The sequence below is a fragment of the Pteropus vampyrus genome, unplaced genomic scaffold (genome assembly GCF_000151845.1).
Source record: "Pteropus vampyrus isolate Shadow unplaced genomic scaffold, Pvam_2.0 Scaffold136, whole genome shotgun sequence".
NCBI classification, from domain to species: domain Eukaryota; kingdom Metazoa; phylum Chordata; class Mammalia; order Chiroptera; family Pteropodidae; genus Pteropus; species Pteropus vampyrus.
Window position 1 is genome coordinate 4135306 of NW_011888917.1, and position 24214 is coordinate 4159519.

The following is a 24214-nucleotide window of genomic DNA, read 5'->3' on the forward strand; positions in this document are numbered from 1 at the left end:
CCCCACCATACCCCACCCCTACAGGTAGCATAATGTTGTCTGGTGAAACTACTGTTTCACGTGGTCAGAGTTGGAGAGGATTTCATATTAATGAGTCTCTAACCTACTAGGTCCACCCCTACAAGTCAAGTGAACAAAGATTAGCTGTGGATTCCATACAGGCAGCAGAAAATCTTGTACTTTCCTTGTTGTAGTTTCCCATTATTTAACAAAAGCAAATAACAAAATAAAATAACCATGAGACTAAAGATGCAAACTCTAGGTAATCCTTGTCACCCAGTAACTCAGTAAATAGATATTTGACAATCTCTTGCCCTGAATTATTGAGATGCTAGTAATAGCTTTATATTAGGTAGATACGGCTTTGCCTACACAAAGTGTCTCAGTGATGCCACTGAAAAGCCAAGAGCCTCCACTGCCGACAAACCATTTCTGTCGACCTAATTTCATTAGCTATACTTAAGATTAGAGAATTAATTACCTAGCAGCTATATTGTTAGTCCTCTTGATCTCTTGTTTTCATATTGGGTAATCCTTTGTCAGCACCACTTTTTTTCTACAAGAATTTCTCTTGATAAAAGCCATATCTATGATGCTATTTTGACTTCATTTTTTTTTTTTCCTAGACTTAACATTTAAACTATTGAAAGATATCACACAAGCTCGAACTGAGGAACATTCTATAAAACCACTGGCTTGTATTCTGCAAAAATGCTAATGTCATGAAAGACTGAAAAAGACTGGAGAAGCATTTCAAATTAAAAAAAGGCTAAAAGATATGACAACTAAATGCAATATGTGGTCCTGGACCGATAGATCTATAAATAGATAGACAGGCACTATAATGGACATTATTAGGACAATTAAATTGGAATATAGACTGCAGAGTAGCTAAAATTGGAATATGGACTATAGATAACAGTATTTTATCAATGTTAAATTTCCTAAATCGGATATCAGTATTATAGTTATATAAGAGAATATTCTTTTTCTTAGGAAATACACACTAAAGTTTCAGGGGAAAGGAAACATTATGTGTTCAAGCCAGCCTCAAATAGTTCAAAAAGTATAAATAATAGATACGTATATGTGTGAATGTGTGTGTATGCATGCGTGTGTGCAGGGGTGCGGGGGAAGAGAAAAGGCAAACATAGCATATGTCAAAAATGGTAAACCTAAGTAAAGAGTTTATGGGAGTTCTTTGTTCTGGTCTTGCAACTTTTCCATATGCTTAAAATGAATTCAAAATAAAAGCAGAGAAAAATTACCTAATAATATGTATCAATCAACATTCCAAATATCTTTTCTAGAAGGCAATTTTGATATATGAATCAAAATCCTTAAAAATGCGCATTGCCTTTAAGCCAGCAATTCTATTTTTAGGCATTTTTTGCAAAGACTTAATTAGAGGTGAGAATCAGTTATGTGTATGAAACCTTATCCTCCCATTATTTTGATAGCTAAAATTTCGGAACATTAAATGTTCATGATGTTATTCTGACTAAATAAATTATAGGATTCAATGCTGCCATTAAAAAGCTTGCTGTAGTGTATAATATTTATTGTCACAGAAAACACTGGCCAATATGTCATTATGTTAAGGAAAAAGTAACAAAACAATATCTATAATATATTTCTAGCTTTATTTAAAAGGCGTACATATTTACAAAGAACAAAATTTTAACAGTGGGTCCTTTTTGTGTGTTAGGATTACAGAGATTTAAGTCTCATTTTAAACGTGTGCTTTTCTCTATTTTTCAAAAGCTCTGAATTCCACACATATTACTTTGGTAATAAGAAAAAAATTAAATCCCCATGATACTCCATAATATGGAAGTTTGTATGGTAATTTCATGCTTCATACAATTAAAAATGTAGGGTTGAGTTTAGAAAAAAAAATGTTAACATTATTGGTCATTTCATGTAGTAATAGATGTTCAACTCAGAATTCTATATCTAATGAAACTATCTTTCAGGAAAGAAATGAAATAAAGACACACTCAGGTAAAAGGAAACTAAGAATTTGTTGCAAAAAACTTGCTCTACAAAATGTGAAAGGAAGTTTAAACATAAGGGAAATAACATCAGACAGAAACAAGGAACATTAGAAAGGAAGGAAGAATAACATGAAGTGTGAATATCTGGGTAAATAATACAGAATATTCTTTTTTCTCTTGACTTCTTTAAAATGTTTGATGGTTGAAAGCAAAAATTATAACATTTCTTATCGAGTTTTCAGTGTGTGTAGGTATACTATGCAAAAACAATTATAATATAAAGGAGTAAAGGTAAAGGGACCTAAATGGCAGGCCATTTGCAATGATAAAATATTGATTCTAAGCAAACTGTGAAAAGTTAAGTGTGTACATCATAATTTCTGGTGCAACCAACCACTACATAAAACTGTGCAAAGAGACAGCTAAAAATGCAATCAATAAATTAAAATGGAATACCAAAAATATTCTCATTTCCCAAAAGATGGTAATAAAGGGATATGAGAAGAATGAAAAACATAGAAAATAAACAGAGGACATATAATAAAATGATAGGGAATTGAAATTTAAATATCAATAATCATATACTTAAACATACTAATTAAAGAATATATCAAAATGGATTAAAAAAATAACTATATCCTGTCACTAGAAACTCATTTCAAATATAATGATATAGGTAGGTTGAAATTTAAAGAGTGGGAGAAAAAAGTAAACACTAATAAAAAGGAAGCTAGAGTAGTTAATTTAAAAGTAGGGTTCAGAACAAAGAAAATTAACAGGGATAAAGTGGATGTATTAGTTATCTATTACTGTGTAACAAAATACCCCCCAAATTAGTGGATTATAAACAACACACATTTATTATCTCACAGTTTCTGTGGGTGAGGAATCTCATCATGACTTAGCTAGATTCTGTGCTTCAGGGTCTCTCTCAAGACGGTAGTCAAAGGTCATCCAGGGCTGTGATCTCATCTGAGGGCTTAACTGAAAAAGGATCTGCTTCCAAGTTCACTCACTGTTGGAAGGATTCAGTTATTCCCAGACTGTTCGGTTACGGGCAGTTCCTCCCTGGCTGCTTGCCATAGGCCATCCTCAGTTCCCTGCCATATGGGTCTCTCTATAGGGTTGTTCACAATATGGCATTATCAGAATAAGCACACAAGAAGAACTAGAGAAAGAGTGCAAGCAAGAAAAAGTCACAATATTTTATAAACACAGATAAACTTCTAGCAAGACGGAAAAAGAAAACAAAAGAAAGAACACTCAAATTACCAATATCAGAAATGAAAAAGGGGATTATCACCACATAGTGAAGGTTTGTACACTATTTCCAGCATTTTAAAAAGCACAGTAGGTAATTATGGAGTAGATGAAAGAGCATGAGCTTTGGAGTTGACAGACATGGGTGAAAATCCGGGAGCTTTCACTAATCACCTGCGATATAAAGCAAATTACTTCACCTTTTAGGTCTCAATTTTGTTATCTGTAAAATAGGGGTTGTAATATTTTACCTCAAAGACTGAAAGATGAGGTTTAAATGAGATTAAAGTAGGTAAAAAGTTTGGCACATAGACTGTGCCCAGCAAATGATACTTTTCTATTCACCCCCTCCTATCAGGAATGACATTTACCAATAATAAGTTAAACAAGGGGAATGTCTTTGTTTTTATTACCAATTATATAAATTAATTATGATATAGTTTTTATATATTTAAAGGTTTCTAATATCACCTTACCATGCTGATCAAAAGCTCTCTTTTGCACATCAGTATATTTATATCTACCTAGCTAGCTAGCTAGCATTCAGTGGTCCCTAACCTTTTTGGCACCAGGGACCTGTGCTCCCATGAGAATCTAATGCCTGATGATCTGAAGTGGAGCTGAGACGGCGATGCTAGTGCTGGGGAGTGGCCGCAAATACTGATGAAGCTTCGCTGGCTCACCAGCCACTTACCTCCTATTGTGCGGTCCAGTTTCTAACAGGCCACGGACGGGTACCAGTCTGTGGCCCAGGGTTTGGGGACCCCTGATCTATCTCTTTCTATATATATCTAACTTTGATTAAAACCAAATGGGAAACTAAATATAATGCACTTTGGATAATTTTGTTTGATAATTTAAATTTTTCAAATCTAATGCCCATGAGGAAAGCCCTAGTGGTAACCACGGGATTTCTTTCCAGGAATATGTATGTAATTTTACAAAGTCCACACTAGATGGCAGATTTTAGACAGGATTTTCTAGGTTGCAAATTAATTAGGGTTCTTTGCAGTACTGGAGCCTAGCCAGTTGATACAGAGGGTGGAACCTTCTACCTGATTTCCTCTTTGTAGGTGGTAGTTAAGATATTACAGATCCTTGTTGCCAGGTAGCCAAATTAGAACAGCCAAGTACCTATGACGGTTTCTGTGGAAAGAAAAGGAGTGAATAAATACCAACCACTGAAATTCAAATAGCCATATCCATTTCTGCAGTGTTTTTTACTTTCTTTAAAAAAAAAAAAAAGCTACATGCTATATTGTATCATCACAATTTGGGGGAGAGGAGTACATAAAAGGCAGATATGAGTTGGGAATCTTTCTGAGTCATTTTGATGACTTCAATAAATTTTTTTAATGCAACAGTCTTTATCTCTTCATTTTTTTCTTTGCTTCCAGTCTTTATTTCTTCATTTTTTTCTTTGCTTCCTACTTTTATTTTAATCATGTTTTAAACAAGTATTTAATAAGAACATACTTTGTATAAAGAACGTGTGTAAATGGGGGGTGAGGGAGTTGGCTGTATGGGAGTAGAGAGAGAGTGGATCATGAATTTCAAACAACCCTCTCTCCTTAAAGATAGTCTTATAGGGAAAATAAGACAGCTGCAGAAATACCTTAGTACAGATAGAAAGTGAGACATGCCTATGAAGTAAAGTTTCATCAGACATAAAGGAGAGGATCATCTCATTCTGAGATGAGTAGTGAAAAGGGAAGAAAGTAACATATATTGGGGACTAACTGTATGACAAGTATTGAACTAGATGTATGATTTAAATTAATATCACTACAACCCTGTTTGCTGTTTATTACAATGCCCATATTTCAGAGGAGGTAACTTAGTCTTGGGGAGGATAAGTAACCTGGACAAGTTTCTAGGTAGGAAGCAACAAAATCTGGGATTGAACCCAGGTCTGTTTAACTCTAAAGATTACATGTGGAAGAGATAGCATTTGTTACTGTTTTTATTTTTGAAAATGAATTATTGTATTTTTAAGAAATATTTTATGTATGTTTAATGTAGGCTAGGAGAATTGTAATAGACTAGAAGGCAGGAAAATAGACATCCAGGCACAGCATCAACACAGACATAGAAGTTGGAGGAAGAGATATGGTGGAACTCAGGCTGACTGGAATGGGGCTTCCTGTGGGCTTATCTTAAGTTCTCAGACCTAAAAATGCCTTTACAAAGAGAGGAAAATCACATATATGGCATAGAAAATATAGTCAATACTATAGTAATAGCTACATATAATGACAGATGGTTACTAGCCTTATCCTAGTGATTACTTCATAAGATGTATAAATGTCTAATCACTATGCTGTACACCTGAAACTAATATAATATTGTATGTCAACTATAATTTTAAAATAAAAATTTAATTTAATTTTAAAAAGAGGAAAGAAAAACATCATTTAAATCTGCACAGGGACCAAACATTTGTCAATACAACTGAAGGATTTCTCCATTTGACCTTGGTGTCCTGCTTCTGCTGAGCCTCTGTTCTGGGTTTCTCTCTGGTTTTGCATTACAATATAACCACTGAACTCACAGAGATGAACATACCAATTCCTCAGGCTACTGGCACTAATGCCTATCATTTCAATATATAGCTTTTAAGCCATTACTATAAACCTGCCCTAGGTCTTAACTGCCAACATGAGTCAAATGGAGGCCCCGCCTCATAATTATGTCTTACCTGGGCCTCCGTCAAATTCCTTGTCAAATTATTCCTTTGTAATTTTTTGTAGTAGAGCAGAGTGGTAAAGTGGCAGGAAAATAGACATCCAGGCACAGCATCAACACAGACATAGAAGTTGGAGGAAGAGATATGGTGGAACTCTTGTTACATGTACCCAACCTCACCAATCAACTGCCTCACCACCATTAGTATTTTCTGTGTGTTCTTCCAGAATTTTAATTAATATACCTATACATACAAATGTACACATGAATGTTCATATATATAGGAAATATACAATGGTTGCTACATCTACTTTTTTTGACAAGGAAAAACTTTTTAAATTATGAACTCACTTCATTTGGTGTATCTCAAAAGGTGAAATATTTTGCTTTATGATATATACAAAGAGTTAGACATTAACTTCAAAGAAAGAAAGAACTGGCAAACAAATTACCTTAAAAGTCGCAATCACATATGCATTGCATTCTAGAGAAGAGGGGCAAGTTGGGTTCCATGCACTTTCATGAGTTTCATCAAACGCTGGACCTATCAAGCGTGGAAGAAAAAGGCAACTTTCAAAAAGGAGCATATGTCATTAAATGAGGCACTTGCAGTACTCTTCCCTAAGAGCATCAGGGAGGGACTACGTTTTCTAAACTAGATCTGGGAAGTGGAATGTGGGATCCATTTGCCCTCCTCCCCTCAAAGGCTGTTCACTGGTTAACGAATGAAAAATCGAGATTAAAAAACAACAAAAATCCCAGAGACCCCATCAAAAAAGAAAAATCAACAATAAGATATCTTAGATTACTCTCTAGACAGGAACCAGTGAGCTTCAACAATTTGAAACTAGAATTAGTCTGTTACAAAGTTATCATGAGCATGTCTTACTTTCAAACACAAAAATGTATGTAACAATAAAAATAAAAATCTAGTTTTGATCACTTTTCTGACATAATTTACTCAAATTTAACTAGTATTTAAACTGAGTTGGGAGAAGGAAGGAGGCCATACTTATGGGCCTTGGGTGGGTGCAGAGCATTTGTCTTTGCTATCAGGCAAGGCCGAGAGATGCAGTTGGCAAAAAAACCAGGAACCCTTTTTACATCAGACAGTTTCTTACATACATAGACAGCAATGGCAAGATCAGCAAAGGTGCCAGCTCCCTGTGTCTCAAAACAAAAAAAAGTCAGATAACAATGCAACACAGGAAATGGAAAGCTCTGATTCTGAGGGGCCAATTTCATACTAAGCTATTTGAGTATTTCATGCTAAGCAGTTTTATATCATACAGTTATACTCCAAAGTGTGGGGAAGAAGAGTTTCGAGGCAGAAACCCTTACATCTCACTAGAATCCAGGAGGCAATGAGAAATTGTCTCATAACAGCTTCCAGGGAAGATAAAGAGGAGGGTGAGAAGTTGCCTTGTAGTAGTTCCTCACAAGCTTTCCTTTCTCTCAGAGGATTTGCGGGCATTTTACCCAGTCTTAGATCAGCTGAGGTTAAGCCTTGTCTATGTGGCCTGTATGGATACATGCAAGGACACCTGCACTAAGCATTATGCCTACAACTCTAGCTCCTAACCTTTTATATCTTCAATCAAGAGCTCGTTTTAGAAACATTTGATATCCTACTTCTACAAATACTTTCAATTTATCCTAGGCAATGCAGATACATTTAAATTAAGAGCAGTTGCTATACTCTGGGAATAGAATGAGGCTAAAGGAAATCAGATCAGGTTCACAAAGTTGATCTTATTCTGTTGTCTCCAGTGGAGGCTGTTAACTCCTGGAGTCAACAGCTACTGGGAGGTCTCTGAGAGTTCTTAGATTAAGATTCCCCATTGGCCAGTGATCAAGTTGGGGATGACAGTCTGCATTAAATTGGCCAGAAGTTCCACATCCCTACGGCCATTCTTCAGTAGTCAGGACTTAATCCAGTCTGCAGTTTCCTGACACTTTCAAATTTTGTGCTCTCGCTTCTGAGTCACTGGCACCTACATTTTATTAATGTATTTATTATTCAGACTTCAACAGATTTATTATTTTTTGAAAGGAATGCATTTTGAGGAGAAAAAACTTGGAACAGAGAGTGTGGTTTCTGTATCCTGAATGAACCTCAAATGATACATAACTTTGGAGAGCTGAGCCTCTGTCAAACCCAGTTGTACTCCAGGAAAACAGGAGCGACACCAGAAACATGGCAGAGTGAGAGATGTTCCTGGATCTCTCCCCTTGAAACAACAATAAGCTGAACATCTAAAACTCAACAAAAAACACCCAAACTGCACACCAGCACGTCTGAGCATGGGATCTGCTCATAAGAGCAACCACAGGTCAGAACCCCCGGTGCCGGGCAGTGGACTGGGAGAAACAAAGAAGCTGACTTTCTCAGCTGCTGGAGCTCCCTGTAAGAGGAGGGAGAGGTGTGGTGAGTTCCCTGAACAGCCCTGACTGGGAGTACTGCGAGATCCACGCAGCCAGTGGCAAAGCCCAATCATCAGGGCAGGAGGCAGAGAAACAAGGACAACAGAGAAACGACAGTTGATTTTTACCAGCCATGGCTGCAAAACGAAGGCTGAGCCACAGCCCCCATTCCCCAACCCATAGCGCCCCTCCCTCTATACCCTCCGAGACAGAATGCCATGGAGCCTCAGGGGAATCTGAACAAATGCTACCAAAACTGTCGCTAACACCAACAGGAACTGAGATTGAGGGTAGTGAGCATGATTAAACATCTAGAAGAAAAGAAAAAGACATTATTAAGACTGTATATAAAGCAGAGATCCAAGAGGCTTAGATGCCACCTACTGGAAACCAAAAGAAAAACACCTTCTTTGCAACAGGCTAGGGACCATTATATAATAAATCTTCTTTCTGGAAAAACAATCAGAATACACTTCATAATGCCCAGTCAGAGAAACAGTCCATTAAACACTATGAATAACCAAGGTGACAAGGCATCTCAGAAAGAAAGAGAAAAATCTCTAGAAAATAAGCTTACCGACATAGAAATATATGACTTAAATGACAGAGAATTCAGGATGGTACTTCTGGAAAAACTCAGTGAGATCTGAAATGAGTCATATCAAAAATTTCAGGAACTGAAAAAACAACTAGATGAGCAGAATGAGTTCTTTAGCAAGGAAAATGAAACCCCCAAAAAGGACCGAATAGACCTTCTGGAGATAAAGAACAAACACACTGCAAGAACTGAAAACTGAAATAGCAGGCTTGGGAAATAGAGTTGACCAAATGGAGAAAAGGATCAGTGATATCGAAGACAGAAATCTAGAAATAAATCAGGAGAAGAGAGAAAAAGAAAAATGAAAAATAATGAAAGAGATATACAAGAACTAGCTGATACCATCAGGAGAGGAAACATAAGAATAATAGGCATTCTCGAAGGGGAGGAAAAGGAGCAGGGACTAGAAAACATTTTCAGATAAATAGCTGATGAGAATTTCACAAATCTAAGGAATGAGCTAGAGCTTGGAATTCAAGAAGTCAATAGAACACCCAATTATCTCAACCCAAAAAGGCCTTCGCCAAGACACATTGTATTAAAATGATCAAAAATCAATGACAAAGATAGAATTCTCAGGGCAGCCAGGGAAAGAAGACAGTAACCTATAAAAGAAAACCCATTAGATTATCATCAGACTTCTCAGTACAAACCTTACAAGCCAGAAAGGAGTGGAATCAAATATTCAAACTATTAAATGAAAGGAACTACTAACTAAGAATAATGTATCCGGCTAAGCTCTCCTTAGATATAAGGGAGAAATAAAGACCTTTCCAGACATACAAAAACTGAGGGAATTCTCCACTATGAGGCCTGCACTACAGTAAAGTGACTAGTAGGCTGATAGAAGCAGAGGAGTGCAACCCTTACTAGGAATGGGGCATTATAAGCTTAAAAATAAGAAGAGAGTTACTATAACAAGATTGTAATGAATGTTCAGCATACATAGGGATAAATTGAGATAACAATGACTGAAAAGGGGAAGATTCAAAGATTCAAATTCTCAAAGGGGAATAGAGATAAGGCACACGCAGAAGAAAATGAATGACTGTATATATATAACTATCCTTTACATATCCGTAATGGTAACCACACAAAAAGATTCAGAACCAAAGTGTATAACATAAAACAAGAAAGACCAGAGGGAAAACCTACAAAAGCCAACCAAAATAAAGAAAACAGAAATACATGGACAAGGAAGCAATGCAAACACCGAGCTACCAGAAAGCAAAAGATAAAATGGCTGTAAGAAGACCTCATATTTCAATAATCACCCTAAATGTAAATGGACTGAACTCATCAATAAAAAGGCACAGAGTAGTAGAATGGATCAAAAAACAAAACCCGACCATATGCTGCCTCCAGGAGACACATCTTCGTTCCAAAGACAAATGCAGACTCAAAGTGAAAGGGTGAAAAATGATATTTCAAGCAAATGGCATTCATAGAAAAGCAAGAGTAACGGTACTAATATCAAATGAAATAGACTTCAAAATAAAAAATGTAAAGAAAGATACTGAGAGACACTTCATAATGATAAAGGGAATCATGCACCAAGAAGACATAACATTTATTAATATCTATGCTCCCAATTAAGGAGCCCCAAAATATGTAAAGCAATTACTAACAGAACTGAAGGGAGAAACAGACCAAAACACTATCATAGTAGGGAACCTAAATACCCTGCTGTTGGATATGGACAGATCATCCAAACAGAAAATCAATAAGGAAATAACATCCTCAAATGATACATTAGACCAACTGGACATAATTGACATTTACAGAGCCTTTCATCCCAAAAGAGCTGCTTATACATTCTTCTCTAGTGCACATGGAACATGCTCAAGGATTGACCACATACTAGGACACAGAGACAGCCTCAACAAATATAAGAGGGTTGAAATCATACCAACCATATTCTCTGATCATAATGCTTGAAACTAGAGATCTACTGCAAAAAGAAAGCAGGAAGAACCACAAAAACGTGGAGATTAAACAACATACTACTGAAGAATAACCGAGTCAGAGAAGAAATAAAAAGATCAAGAGATACATAGAAACGAATGATAATGATAGTACAACATATCAAAACTTTTGAGACACGGCAAAAGCGGTCATAAGAGGAAAGTTCACATCATTACAGGCCTACCTCCAAAAACAAGAACGAGCCCAAATAAACAACCTAACGCTTCATCTTTAAAAACTAGAAAAGGAAGAACAAATGAAGCCTAAAGTCAGCAGAAGGAAAGAAATAATCAAAATTAGAGCAGAAATAAATGAAATTGAAAACAAACAAACAAACAAAACAATAGAAAAAATAAATGCAACAAAGAGCTGGTTCTTTGAAAAGGTTAATAAAATCAATAAACCCCTGGCTAGATTCACTAAAGAAAAAGGAGAAAGGACACCAATAAACAAAATCAGAGATGAAAGAGGGGAAATTACAACTGACATTACAGAAATACAAAAGATCATACAAGAATACTATGAAAAAGTATATAACACCAAATTTAATAACCAAGAAGAAATGGACCAGTACTTTGAAAAATACAATTTTCCTAGAGTGAATCAAGAAGAACTGGAAAATATAAATATTGATCAGCAGTATGGAAACCGAAACAATCATTAAACACCTACCAAAAAGTAAAGTCCAGGACCAGATGGGTTCACCAGTGAATTCTACCAAACATTCAAAGACAATTTAATACCTATTCTCCTCAAACTCTTCCCAAAAATTGAAGAGGAGGCAATACTTCCCAACTCATTTTATGAGGTCGATATTACTCTGATACCAAAACTTGGTAAAGATAACACAAAAAAGAAAACTACAGACCAATATCTCTCATAAATACAGATGCAAAAATCCTAAGTAAGATACCAGCGAACTGAACACAGCAACATATTAGAAAGATTATACACTATGATCAAGTGGGCTTCATCCCAGAGGCACAGGGATGGTTCAACATACACAAATCTATTATGATATACCAGATAAATAAATTAAAAAATAAGAATCATATGATCATATCAATAGATGCACAAAAAGACTTCAACAAGATACAGCACCCATTTATGATCAAGACACTTAACAAAATCGGTATAGAAGAAAAATACCTTAATATAATAAAGGCCATATATGACAAGCCCTCAGCCAACATTATACTTAATGGTGAAAAACTAAAAACCTTCCAAGATCAGGAACAAGGCAAGGCTGTCCACTATCGCCACTGTTATTCAATATAACATTGGAGGTCCTAACAAGTGCAGTCAGGTAAGAGAAAGATATAAAAGGCATCCAAATAGGAAACAAAGAAGTCAAACTGTTACTATCTGTGGATGACATGATTCCCTATATAGAAAACCCTAACGACTCCACAAGAACAATAAGCAAATACAGTAAAATTTCTGGATACAAAATCAATGTTCAAAATCCATTGAACATTTGAAAATCCAATGTTCAAAATCCAATGTTCAAAATCAATGTGCAAAATCATAACGAAGTGTCAAAAAAAGAAGTGGAAAAAATAATTCCTTTTGCAATTGCAACAAAAAGAATAAAATTTCTAGGACTAAATCTAATGAAACATGTGAAGGACCTATATAATGAAAACTACAAGACCCTATTGAAAGAAATCGAAGAAGATACAAAGAAATGGAAAGATATTCCATGTTCTTGGATTGGAAGAATCAACATAGTTAAAATGACCTTATTACCTAAAGCATTATACAGATTTAATGCAAGCCCCATCAAAATTTGATTGGTATTTTTTAAAGAAATGTAACATTCCTAGGTGGCTGTGGAATGTTCGTTCCTTGCATGCCTGTACCACCCTAGAACACTTCCCATCTTCTGATATATGGGCAACACTAGGAGCACTTTAGAGTTGTCATTTCACATCCATGATCATTATCATCATTATCCATAATTACCAAAATCTAGCAAGCTTGGCTAAGCAGCAATAGAAACACAATATTAGAGTCTCTCATCCCCTGGCTCTTCATTGCTGCTTACAAACCCCAGTTGCCCATTTACATAACCTATCTGCCAAGACAAGCAGGTAGAGTGCCCTCGACTAAGTGCCCCCGAGTTCACTTGCTACTTGTCTATGTAGTTAGCACTCTTGGTCTTAAGTGATGAAATCACTAGAGTTATTTTTAGGCCCAGTCCTGACTTATAGATCAATTGCTATGCCCTGTAGTAGTGTACCCAGGTGGCTACGGTCCTTACCTGGGAAGTTCAGGTCAAATTAGCTTGAAGATTCCATTGATGTTTATCCACCAAGAGTCCTTTTCCATAGGCATCCACATGGGTCATAAACAGAGAGCACTGGTCTTGTGTAATCTTCTGCCAGGCACCAGATGATACCGCTAGCCCATGGCCCAATGCCACAAGTCAATGAAAATGGAACAAGGTACATTAAGGGTGGCATTTTTAGAGCAAGCACCACAAATCATAACTATGCCCAACGAGCAGTTATCCATTTACATTTTTATTTATTTTTAATTTTTTAAATTTCTTTTTAGGCCAGGCAACCCTTGGTTGACCTCAGAGATCGTAAGGACCTTGTCAGCTTACAATCCCTTATTTTTTACGCTTACAGCACCTGGTCTTCCTAGGTGGTCTTCCATCTAAATACTAGCCAGGCCCGACCCTGCTTAACTTCTGAGATCAGATAGGATCGGGCATGTTCAAGGTAGCATGGCCGTACACGCATTTATATTTTTAAACAATTTTTTTCTGTTTATATTTTTAAACAATTTTTTTAGAGTTGCACAGCTGCAGCATCCCAGTAGCTTCCCAAGACCACCCCCAAGATCCTGTGATTTACTAGGACTAACAACATTTGGCATATAGTTGCACTCATAGCTAAAATTACATCAAAAGGATACAAAACAAAGTGAGCAAAGGGAAAAGGCACATAGAGCAAAGTCTAGAGAAACCATGTAAAATGTCTACCAGGGAAGCTCATTAGAGACTCAGTGCCCAAGGTTTTTACAGGGGACTGGTCATGTAGATAGCCTCTGCCTAACACATACCAAAAATTCAGTCTTCCAGGAGGAAAGCAGGTATTTGGAATAAACAACATCGGTTGTGCAGTTTAGGTATAATGAGCTACTCTTATCAGTTCTGTGAATTGTAGGAATGCTCCCCAAATTACAGTTCCCAGAATCCAGCCAAAGGCCAGTCTTGTAGGCAGAACTTTCTAAGGATAAGCAGGCTCTTGGACCTTGGCCAAGGCATCTTTACAGCAAAAATATTATCAGTAGGACCTCATGCAGCAGGCTGACAACATTCTGCAGTATTGATCTCAGCTATGCCCTTTAGGGGTCCTTTACTTGGTCAGTTAAAACAAATTCTATTAACTATACAGATTTAAGAAAGCTGGGTAGCTTTATTCTTAAGTTTCTGTATTAATATTTTGTTTGTTTTTTTGTTTTGTTTACCTGATCCAAGACAACAGTTAAGTTGAAGCTAACCAGAAAGTCTTCTAGGACTGAGGCACATAGTCAGGGCATACAGATGAGAAATGCGATCTCAAAGGTTACACATGGTACCCATAGAAACAAAGGGCTTACAATGGGCAGGACATACATTGGGCAGGCAGTACAGGTTAACAGGGCCCCCAGTGTGGCCTTCTGCTCTGGGGCCTCCCACCCTAGGTTCTCAGTCCAAATCATGCAGTTCAGGTCTTGGCTTCAGAGGGACCACCTGAGACAGTTTCAAAGAGTTTTGTCTATAACATCAGTTCAACAGTTTCACAAGTATGGAGGACATCTGTAGGTGTTCTGCAGCAAAGTGCTAGTGTTGGGGTCACCCCCTGCTATCTCAGGGTCAATGCTGGTTAGGTTTGAGTCTAGCTCAGCAACCAGTTTGAATTCAAAGAGCTCACAGCTTGAACGGGCACACAGTGAGCTTTCCTTTAGGCAGAGGGCAAGGCTTCTAAGAATAGTTCTGAAATCAAAGATTATTAATGCCCTTTCCCCTCCCCTATTCTCAGGTGGTAGGGTTTTGTTTTTTTCCATCATTACAAAATCAGTTGTGTCCCACTCAGCAATCATAAGTTAACATTTTTTCAATCATCCCCTACTATCATCTAGACCTTTTGTCTAAAAGGGTTGTATGCGAGAGGCATAAAAGCATTTTCACTGAAAAAATTTTGTATAATTTAATTAGAAAGATAAATCATATTCAGAATTGGTCAGAATGAAATCTGAAATTTTAAAATAAATTTTAATGGATTTACATAACCTCCCATCCCTTTTGTCCTGATCATTTATCCAGAGAGCAGCCTAGAAAAGATCAATCCCTGTCTGAGGACTGCTGTGTTTAATAATCAGACTGCCTTACTAAGGTGTGTATACCAGGAAAAAGATGGAGGAAGAGTCAGGCCATCAGATCACTGTTGCAAACTGTAACTAAACTGGAAAACTAGACACAAGTCAACAGTAGGGAGTCAGCCCTGAGATAGGGCCCAGAGTCTGAACTGTCAGCACCCCTTTGGAGGGGTCACACTCCCTATGATGTGCCTTTCCCCAACTTGCAAATTTTGCAGGAATCATAAGTTAGGACTACTGTCAGTCTCTGTATCAGAAATATACTGACAATCAGAAGCTCAATTTCAGACGGTCCCATCAGAAATTAGTCCTTTTCTGTTCTGTGGGCATTTGTTGGTGACTCAGATGGTCTAGCCAGCACCCATGATGTTTTCACAACTTGGCCCACAGAAAGATGTCCTAATTCTGCAATTGTCCTAGAGTCTGAGTTTTGTTTTTTGAGATTGTAGTTTAGCACAGCTAATGTTGAGGGTGAAATAGCCCATAACAGAAAGTATCAGCTTAACGTCAGGTCTAGCAATTAAAGATCAGGATTCCAAAAAAGCCAGTGGCTTTTCTTCAGCAGCAGCAAAGCCTAGATGCTGCAAGGCCAGACCGCCATGTTCCAAGTCCAACTGACAAGCAAGGCTTTTTAAAATCCTTTTTATCTTGTCAGTCTTAAACTTCAAATAGATCCATTCAAATATATGCACATCAGGCTGGCAAATCATTAGTCTTTATGGGTCAGACATCTGATTTTACAAAAGCTCATTAGCACCTAAAGTGTGTTTTGTAAAACTCTAAAAGTGTATTTCCATCTGGAGAATACCTCTTTTTTCATGCTGTTTCCTTTTTCCAGAGGTTCCAAAAGGCAAAAAGGATAACAAATGTCATAAGTTACAGAGATTTATTTTGTTTTTACACTCAAAAAATTTAAGTTTCAACCCACTTACCAGTGGCAAAAACTAATTATTTGTATGTCTCACTAAAACTTTTTCTTTGCGGCTTTCCATGATTGGGATGATCTCGTCAGCATTTATGAAGTTATAAGCATATAACATTTTACATTAATTTTTATCCTACATCCAAAAGGAATAGTCAAAAAACTCAAAGCCATTGCCCTTTCTCTGCCTTTTAAATGGAAATCCACTCGACCCTTTACCAATAAATTTAACACTTACAAGGTTAACGGTATAGCTACCAAGGAGGATGCTCAGCTGGAATGTAGGTGGGGGTGGGGTGGGGTGGAGGTAGGGCTACTGTAGCAGTGATAGCAACTAGGCTGAAGAATGGTTGGAGTGGTTTTCTCCCCCTCCTTTTTCTCTCTGGTTTGCTTTGCTCCAGTCCTGGGAAGTGATCTAACATTCTTTCCCTCCACTTGGAGGAAAGAGCAATACAAACTTCTAATATTTTTGGCCCCCTCCAAGCTTACCTCTGGGGATTTTGGGGCCTTTCTATTTTCACTGGAGGAGAGAACAATACAAAAAGGTATCACAAGGCTGCACTTTCCCCCCTCACCTTAGCTGGTACAGCCAAAAACAGCCAGAAGATGCAGGAAGTCAACTCTCTGGGAGTTGGAGCTATCATTTTCAAATTCCATAGCTAACTTCTACCTCTCATAAAAGACTGCTTGTTTCATACCGGAGATGACTCCATAGCCAGCCAAGCACTAAAATTTTGTCATCCTTTACTCTTTCATCCTTACTTTTCCCAAGCAATGCTTTTGCCATATTTCAGTGAGTCACAGTTAGGCTAGCAAATCCCACTCTGACACTAACTGAGTGTTCAGTTGGCAGATAACACTTCTGAGACCAACTTAAGACCACCACCTGCCCCTAAGTTTGATGGTTCACTAGGGTGACAACATTCAGCATATAGTTGTACTCACAACCAAGATTTATTACACTGAAAAAATATAAAACAGACAAAAAAGTCACATGGGGTGAAGTCTGGAAGAAATCAGACAAAAGCTTCCAAAACTCCTCTCCCAATAGAGTCATACAGGACACAAGTTGTGACAACACATGGGAAAAGTTGTCTACCAAGGAAGCTCATTAGAGACTCAGCGCCCAAGGTTTTCACAGGGGACTGGCCATGTAGGTACCCTCTGCCTAACACATACCAAAATTCCAGACTCCCAAAAGAAAAGCAGGTATTCAGCATAAACTACACTGGCTGTGCAAACAGTTTAGGTACAATAAGCCACTCTTGTCAATTCTGTGAATGGTGGGAACTGTTCCCAAATCGCAGTTCCCAGACACCAGCCAAAGGCCAGCCTTGTAAAGAGAACTTTCTAAGGATAAGCAAGCTCAGACCTGCTATGTTAATTCTTTCCTATACAACCCTACTGGCCTTTAATTTAGCTGGTACCTCCATGAACCAGGTTCAGGAATCCTCAGTAACCTCAGTGTACCCAGGCCCCCAAGAAGCCTACAGTAATGGCATAGACTCTTCATCTGAAATAGCCACAGCTTAGTGGTGACTATATAGCTATGAGATTCCATTAAAGCCCAGTTTGGTAGATTGAATAAATAGTCCTCAGCTATTTCTAGGTTCTAATCCCTGTAACATGTGAATGTTACTTTATGTGGTAAGAGGGACTTTGAAGATGTGATTAAGTTAAGGATCTTGAAGTGGAGAGATTACCCTGGATTATTCATGTGGGCTCTTAACACAATCACAAGTGTCATTATAAGAAAGAGACCAGAGGGAGATTTGGCTATAGAAGGAGATGTAATGATGGAAGCAAGAGATCAGAATGATGTGGGGAAGTAGTCACAAACCAAGGAACAAGGAGCCCCTCCAGAAACTGGAAAGGCAAGGAAACTGATTCTCCCTTAGAGCCTCTGGAAGTAGTGCAGCCCTACTAAAACCTTGATTTCAGTCTATTGAACCCATTTTGGACTTCTGGATTTCAGAACTATAAGACAATAAATTTTTGTTGTTTCAAGCCACTAAGTTTGTGCTGATTTTTTACAGCAACATTAAGAAAGTAATACATCTAGGTTACTTCTTTCCTGAATATACCATTTCCATTTGATAATGCATGCTTGCTGGGAAATATCCACTTTGCTAGTGTTTTCATTTTTGACTCATTCCAGAATGGGCATGTCAGAGTATAACATCATGTGCTGTTAGTTAGTTAGCCTATCAGTGTCCAGCATTCAATAACAAGCCAATAATTACCCCTCATATGGAGTATACCAGGCAGTAATGTCAGGCAAACACTGTGTCCAAAATCCTAGTTGGCACCACTGCCTAGTGCCACAGGCTCCAGTCTACATAAATGTCAATCACTGACACTTATAGCTTAAAAGTCTCATTAGAACTAACTGGTCCAAATAGGAGGGCAGTTTGGATAGTTTCCTTACGTATGTTCTTTCTACTAGCTCTTTAATCAGTATAGTGATCTCCTCATCCTTTCTCCTCCCTTCACTTGGCTTCCTCTACTGTTCTACTGGTATCACATAACTGAGATGAAAGATCCAAGTGGGCTCCTAGTTATGTATTCATCCCACTGGGAACATTCCAACATTCCTTACAATCAAGAGAAGTATATTACACATACACATGAGTTCTCACAGTATATTCAGAGGTATCAGTTACAACTGCTTGGGTATGTGAACTGCTCACCAAATAACATATAATACAGATAAGTTTCAAGGGCCACAATGGTATGACCTCTTTTACTGTAGATAAGCAGGTCAACTTTTTGCAGGAGTTACAAGTCTGTCAGGACATGGTAGCTTTGTAAGGAACACAGTCCTTTAGTTGGTAAGAGGCATCATTTTTTCTTTGACAGCTGGAAGGCTTCAGTGTGGTAAATTCATCCATAAAGTCTTCAACTTTACTTGGCAGGAAGACTCTGAATTTTGTCAGAGTTTATTAGTCATACCTGCTAGAAAGCATCTGATAACATCACAACTTTTGTCAACCAACAGACATTATTTACACAGCAAAAATGGACATCAAAAAATTTTGCTCTAACACTTTATAAGCATTCATATTACAAGAAAGTAATATACCATTTAAATTATACATTTTTCACAATGGTACATTTAACTGGTTCAAAGCTCTCACTCACTAGCTATTCTCTCTTTACTGTAAGTTTGGCTCAAACTCTATAAGCTGAATTCGGACACCTTTTAAAGAAACACAGACCAAGGAGTTTAACACAGGCACTTCAAGAGTTACAATAGCTGCCCGAGACCATGTCATCTCCTCAGGGTGTTCAGGGCAGGGCAGAGGAAGTCAGCTGTAGCAGAAGAAAAGCTTCTTTTCTGAAAGCAGTAGAGGTCAGGGTAAGAGGGAGGGAGAGATCAGGGGGTATGGCAGGAGCAGCTCCAGAACAGTAAGCAGAGGTTTGCACTTACTTTCAGATTTAAGTGGCTGTCTGTTCAGTTTCCACAAACGAACAACTAAGGGCACAATTCAGGAAGCTGGCTTCAATCCTACCTCTATAAGCCTCCAAATATTCACTAACAAGAAACATACACAATCAGATCCCAGGGAGTCTTCTCATATCACTTAACTCAACCCACACAATTAACAGGTATGACAGTAGGAGAAGCCTTACTCCTTCCTCTTGTCCACCGCTTAGGTAAAAGCAGGCACTACCAGATACCAAGGATTCTTATCATAGCCTTTAACCTGGTTCATGTGGCTGTCCTTCTTCCAAAAAGACTTCCTAACCTTACCAGCTCCAGGTTGGATGCCAAATTTGTCAAGAAAGGCTGACAGAGTAACAAGGTATTAGGACATCAGGGAAATGGCATGGAACAGTGCCCCCACTGAACAGCAAAAATGAATTTTAATTTTTAATTTGATTTAAACATTGCTTTTAGTCTGATGACACCACCAATAGTGCAGAAAGTGCTCTGGAGGTATGTTTGAAGCAGTACTCACCTGCGCTCTTCTTCAGTTCTAGAGGCTCCTGGACAGCCAATAGTGCTTTGTTAACTACGTACTTTCTTTACATTTTTCCGTGTGAATGCAGAATGCTCCACATATTGGAAAACCTTCCGGTCATAGACCAGCATTTCAGCAGTCTGTGGGGTGAGAGGTTTCACTGTGTCCTTGACAAGTTTCTGAGATCAATTTTGGTTTCAACAAACAAGTAGTCATCAGACAATGGTGAATTATCTCAGGTACCCACTTTTCTTTCACATTTTCAAATGAGGGCAGAAGACCACTAAAAAATAGACTATATCTGTATATAACTGAGGGCTTGTTTTATCAAATTTTTCTTGTTCTGCAGGATCAAAAAGTCCAAGAGTATATGGTTCTCACCAATAACTGGCTGCACAGTTGTCAGAAACCACTAAACATATTTCAGACATTAATTTGTTTGTTGTTTGTTGTATAGGATATCAAGACATATCTTACCAACAGCACCATCACTCACAATTATCTGCATTGCTGAAATATTTTTTAATCCACTTGAAATATTCCAAATTTAATTATGATTTCACCTTCACCACCTGACTTTAAGACCTGCACTGTGTCTTATCAGCCTGAAGAGTGCCTAGTAGAAAAGGAAGTGGAGGAAGGGTTTAGGCCTGGGAAGCTCTCATAGCAGAGAGAGTGGACCAAACTGAACCAATGATGGTGGTGGGTAGCACGTGCCAGGAATCACTGCAGAAAAAGTCTTATATAGCAGGAAGGGTAAAGGTGAGCTGGCAGCTCACTCCACCACAGGGACAGTTGCAACAGGAATGGAGGACACGGGTGGAAACTGCTCTACTGGCCCCCGCCTTCCCTAGCTGCTGATGCCTCCAATATCCACTGTGGAAGAAGCGTGCTCAGACTGTCCCAAGGTTCTTCCTTAGGCCTCCACCCCACCCACCCGAATAGCGATTTTCTGGGTGGACATGTCAGGACCCCAGCTAAAAGATTAGTGGACTATTGTACAGGCAATGACAGACGGCTGTCAGTTACAAAAAACATTCCCCCTGGGAGTCAGCGGTCTCCGTGCGTCACATGAGTTTACAGAGGGCCACAAAAGGTACAGAAGAGTGTATCACTTGACTGTCAACCGCTGCGAACCTGGACACTCGGAGCCACCTGTACCTCTATGGCGTAGAGGGTTCCAGTAATATTCCTCCCTCCAACTCCATCCTTTACACTTCACCTAAGCAAGCTCCACCTTCTCATAATTTTCCGCCCCGAGTCCTGGGAAGTCCAAGTTCTCGCACGGTGAGGAAAAGCCACGAGGAGAAGGGAGGAATGGAACTAAAGAGGGCTGTGGGACGAGCCTCCGGTTGGGCTGGACCTGACAAATCCACGTGGCTACCCAGGCCTATGGGAGTCCGGCAGCGTGGTGACATCAGAGACAGCGCCATCAGAGCTCACGCTGTGGGCGTAGTGCTGATGCGCAGTGGCGCAGGGTCCGATGCTGAGTATCTTTTCGTCCTATGGCGTCCTACAGGCTATCGTCTTACCCCTCTGGTCTGCTTCCTCTAGGTTCTGCCAACCCTTACCAGGGGCCTTGTAGCATCCGCCGCGCTTGTTTGTGAAATTGCCTTGTTTTTGTGGTACCTACGTGGTAGTGCAGAAGCATACGCTCTGCTCAGGTAGATGGTGCTTTTACATGGAGAAGTGGACGAGGCTCGGATGGGAAATGGGGGCTGGAAGTTTGCCAGGAACACGGAGACTGGATGCCTGTCGGCCTGAATTGGCAGTACTAGATCTGTGGGTGTCTCCTGCTCCTAAATGATTTACCAGAGCCCGCTTTCAGCAACCTGTTGTAGCTGAACATTAAGCTCTGCCCATCTAAGGTGTCCAAAAGACCTGTACAGACCTTAAACTTTGGTGCTGACCAATGAATGGAAGAGTTCAGCAGGACTGAAAGAATTCTTTAAACAGTTTGCACTGTTGCAGCTTCATCTCCCTGGGGCTTTAACTTAAAGTAGTTCATGCTAAGAATATTAGATGACTTCATATATTAATCAGCGGATTTGGGCTGAGACTAATTGCTTAGTTATTTTAAGTTATGTTACACATCGATTGGTGTGTCCTTTTTCAGTGTTTCAATACTCTTGGTTTCAGCTTCTTTAGTAACTGAAGGCCTTGATGATCTCCAGTCCCAGGCAAGTGTTCTTAATAGTTTTTACATGTTTACTTTGTTGGAAGGACACTGTGGAAATAAAAATTAAGCCAAAGATAATTGGAATATTGGGAGTAAAAAGTAAGGTTTACTCTCTACTCTTCCCACACCTACAAAACTTCTGAGATGTGCCCTACCTGTGTGCTTAATTGGGTGTTTTATTAATAAGGTGTATGGAGACTTCCATCTTATTAGGAGTTAAGGTGATATGGTAGAATTGCTAACATTTATAGAGATTATTATTTGCCAAGCACTGTTCTAGGTGCTCTGCAGGTATTAGCATCTTTTATCCCCAGTGAAGTATTACCTAGTGAAGTAGGTACTATTTATGATTCCCATTTTACAGAAAAATTGTCCCATGGTGAGGTTAATTTACTCAAAGTTTCAGAGAGCCGGGGTCTGCCCTCTTAACTAGTATTTACTCTTGGTATAATGGGAGATTGGACTGGAAATTTGAAGGTCTACATTCCAGACCCATTTCTTGTATTTACCAGTTGTGTGATTTTTCTAAGTTAAAATTACTTAACAAAGTATAACTGAGTCTCAGTTTATTCACCTGAAAAATGAGGGTGCTATGCTAGTCCTGTTGACCTGAGTTGTTATACACATCGAATAGTGTTTTTTTAAATGAGAGCATTTCCAAAGGTGTAAAATACTATACGATATATAACAAATGTTATATTGTACTTGTTTCACAGTCTTGACGATTGAAGTAGGTGAATTAGGAGACTGACTAAATATGACCCAGACAACTGTATGTATTATGTCCCCAAAGTAGAATTACCTTTAATTGTAATTAAAATTAACAATATTGTTGTCTGATAGAATGATTTATTTAGTTCTGATAATGAACTACAGTTGCAGGATAGCTGTGATCCTTCTGAAACCTATTATGTAGATGAATTACCTTTGAAATTACTTTAGGGACACTAACTACTTGTAAAAAATGAATTCCTCAGTTGCTGATAATAGTAATGATATAGCAAGTTACAGGTTCAAGTCCAATTTTCCTTTGCATTCTGGAAAATATAGACATTAAATAACTAATAATAAAAATAAATCATTAAAAAATGATTCCTTATTAAAAATATTTTGCATTTATGTAATCCAATAAATTCTTTTTCTTAAGCCAGTTTTTATTGGGGTTTCCATCTGTATCCAAAGGAGTTGTAACAGTTATACTGAACTATGTCTATGACCAGTCTCTGCTCTACCTAGCTTAGAATTGTGAATGCTAACCCCAGCTGACATGGAAAGTGCTCTGTATCTAGCAGATGCTCATTATTTTATTTTTTTAAGTTTACTGGGGTAACATTGGTTAATACAATTATAAAATTTTCAGGTGTACTATATAATTTGACATCTATATATTCTATTGTGTGATTACCAGAGTCCAGTTTCATTCAGCTACCATATATTTGATCTAGCAGGTGCTCATTAAATGACAGCTGTTCACGAGCTAGGAAAGGTGTCTTCTTAGCATGCAAATACTTGTGTAAATTTTACAGGAGAGTAACAAATTTTAATATTCTGCCTTTAGTTAATATATTTTAACCTCATTAGATTCTTTGAAGAAATGACTCTGTAGATTTCCTCTTTTGCTCTTTTTTAGAGGCTGGCTGTTGTGTTTCTGAGCATATAGCTTTGTATTTCTTGTGTTCTGACGGATTCTGAGTAGGTATTACCATGGCAGGTTACAGTAATTTGGGCTGACTCACTATGTGAGACTGTGTGCTTCATATTTTATTATCAGCAAAAAAAAAAAAAAAAAATAACTGATATGACCTCTGGAAGAATGGTGGGGTACATGATGTAAAACATCACTATCTT

At 38.2% G+C, this 24214-nt stretch overlaps 1 long non-coding RNA gene and 1 pseudogene across 4 annotated transcripts; both read right to left on the minus strand.

Moving 5' to 3' along the window:
* Positions 1 to 1624: 1624 nt before the first annotated feature.
* On the minus strand, positions 1625 to 22387 carry LOC105297213. Of its 4 annotated transcripts, none has more exons than XR_002782185.1 (6): positions 21410 to 22387; positions 20185 to 20366; positions 13193 to 13332; positions 6395 to 6486; positions 4313 to 4403; positions 1625 to 3165 (listed from the first exon to the last, which is right to left on the minus strand). It is a non-coding gene; the product is annotated as an uncharacterized LOC105297213 (long non-coding RNA). The 4 variants fall into 4 exon arrangements; XR_002782183.1 differs by having other exon boundaries at positions 21349 to 22387; XR_002782182.1 differs by having other exon boundaries at positions 20185 to 20327; positions 21349 to 21572.
* On the minus strand, positions 13557 to 13675 carry LOC111744514 (annotated as a pseudogene).
* Positions 22388 to 24214: the final 1827 nt, after the last annotated feature.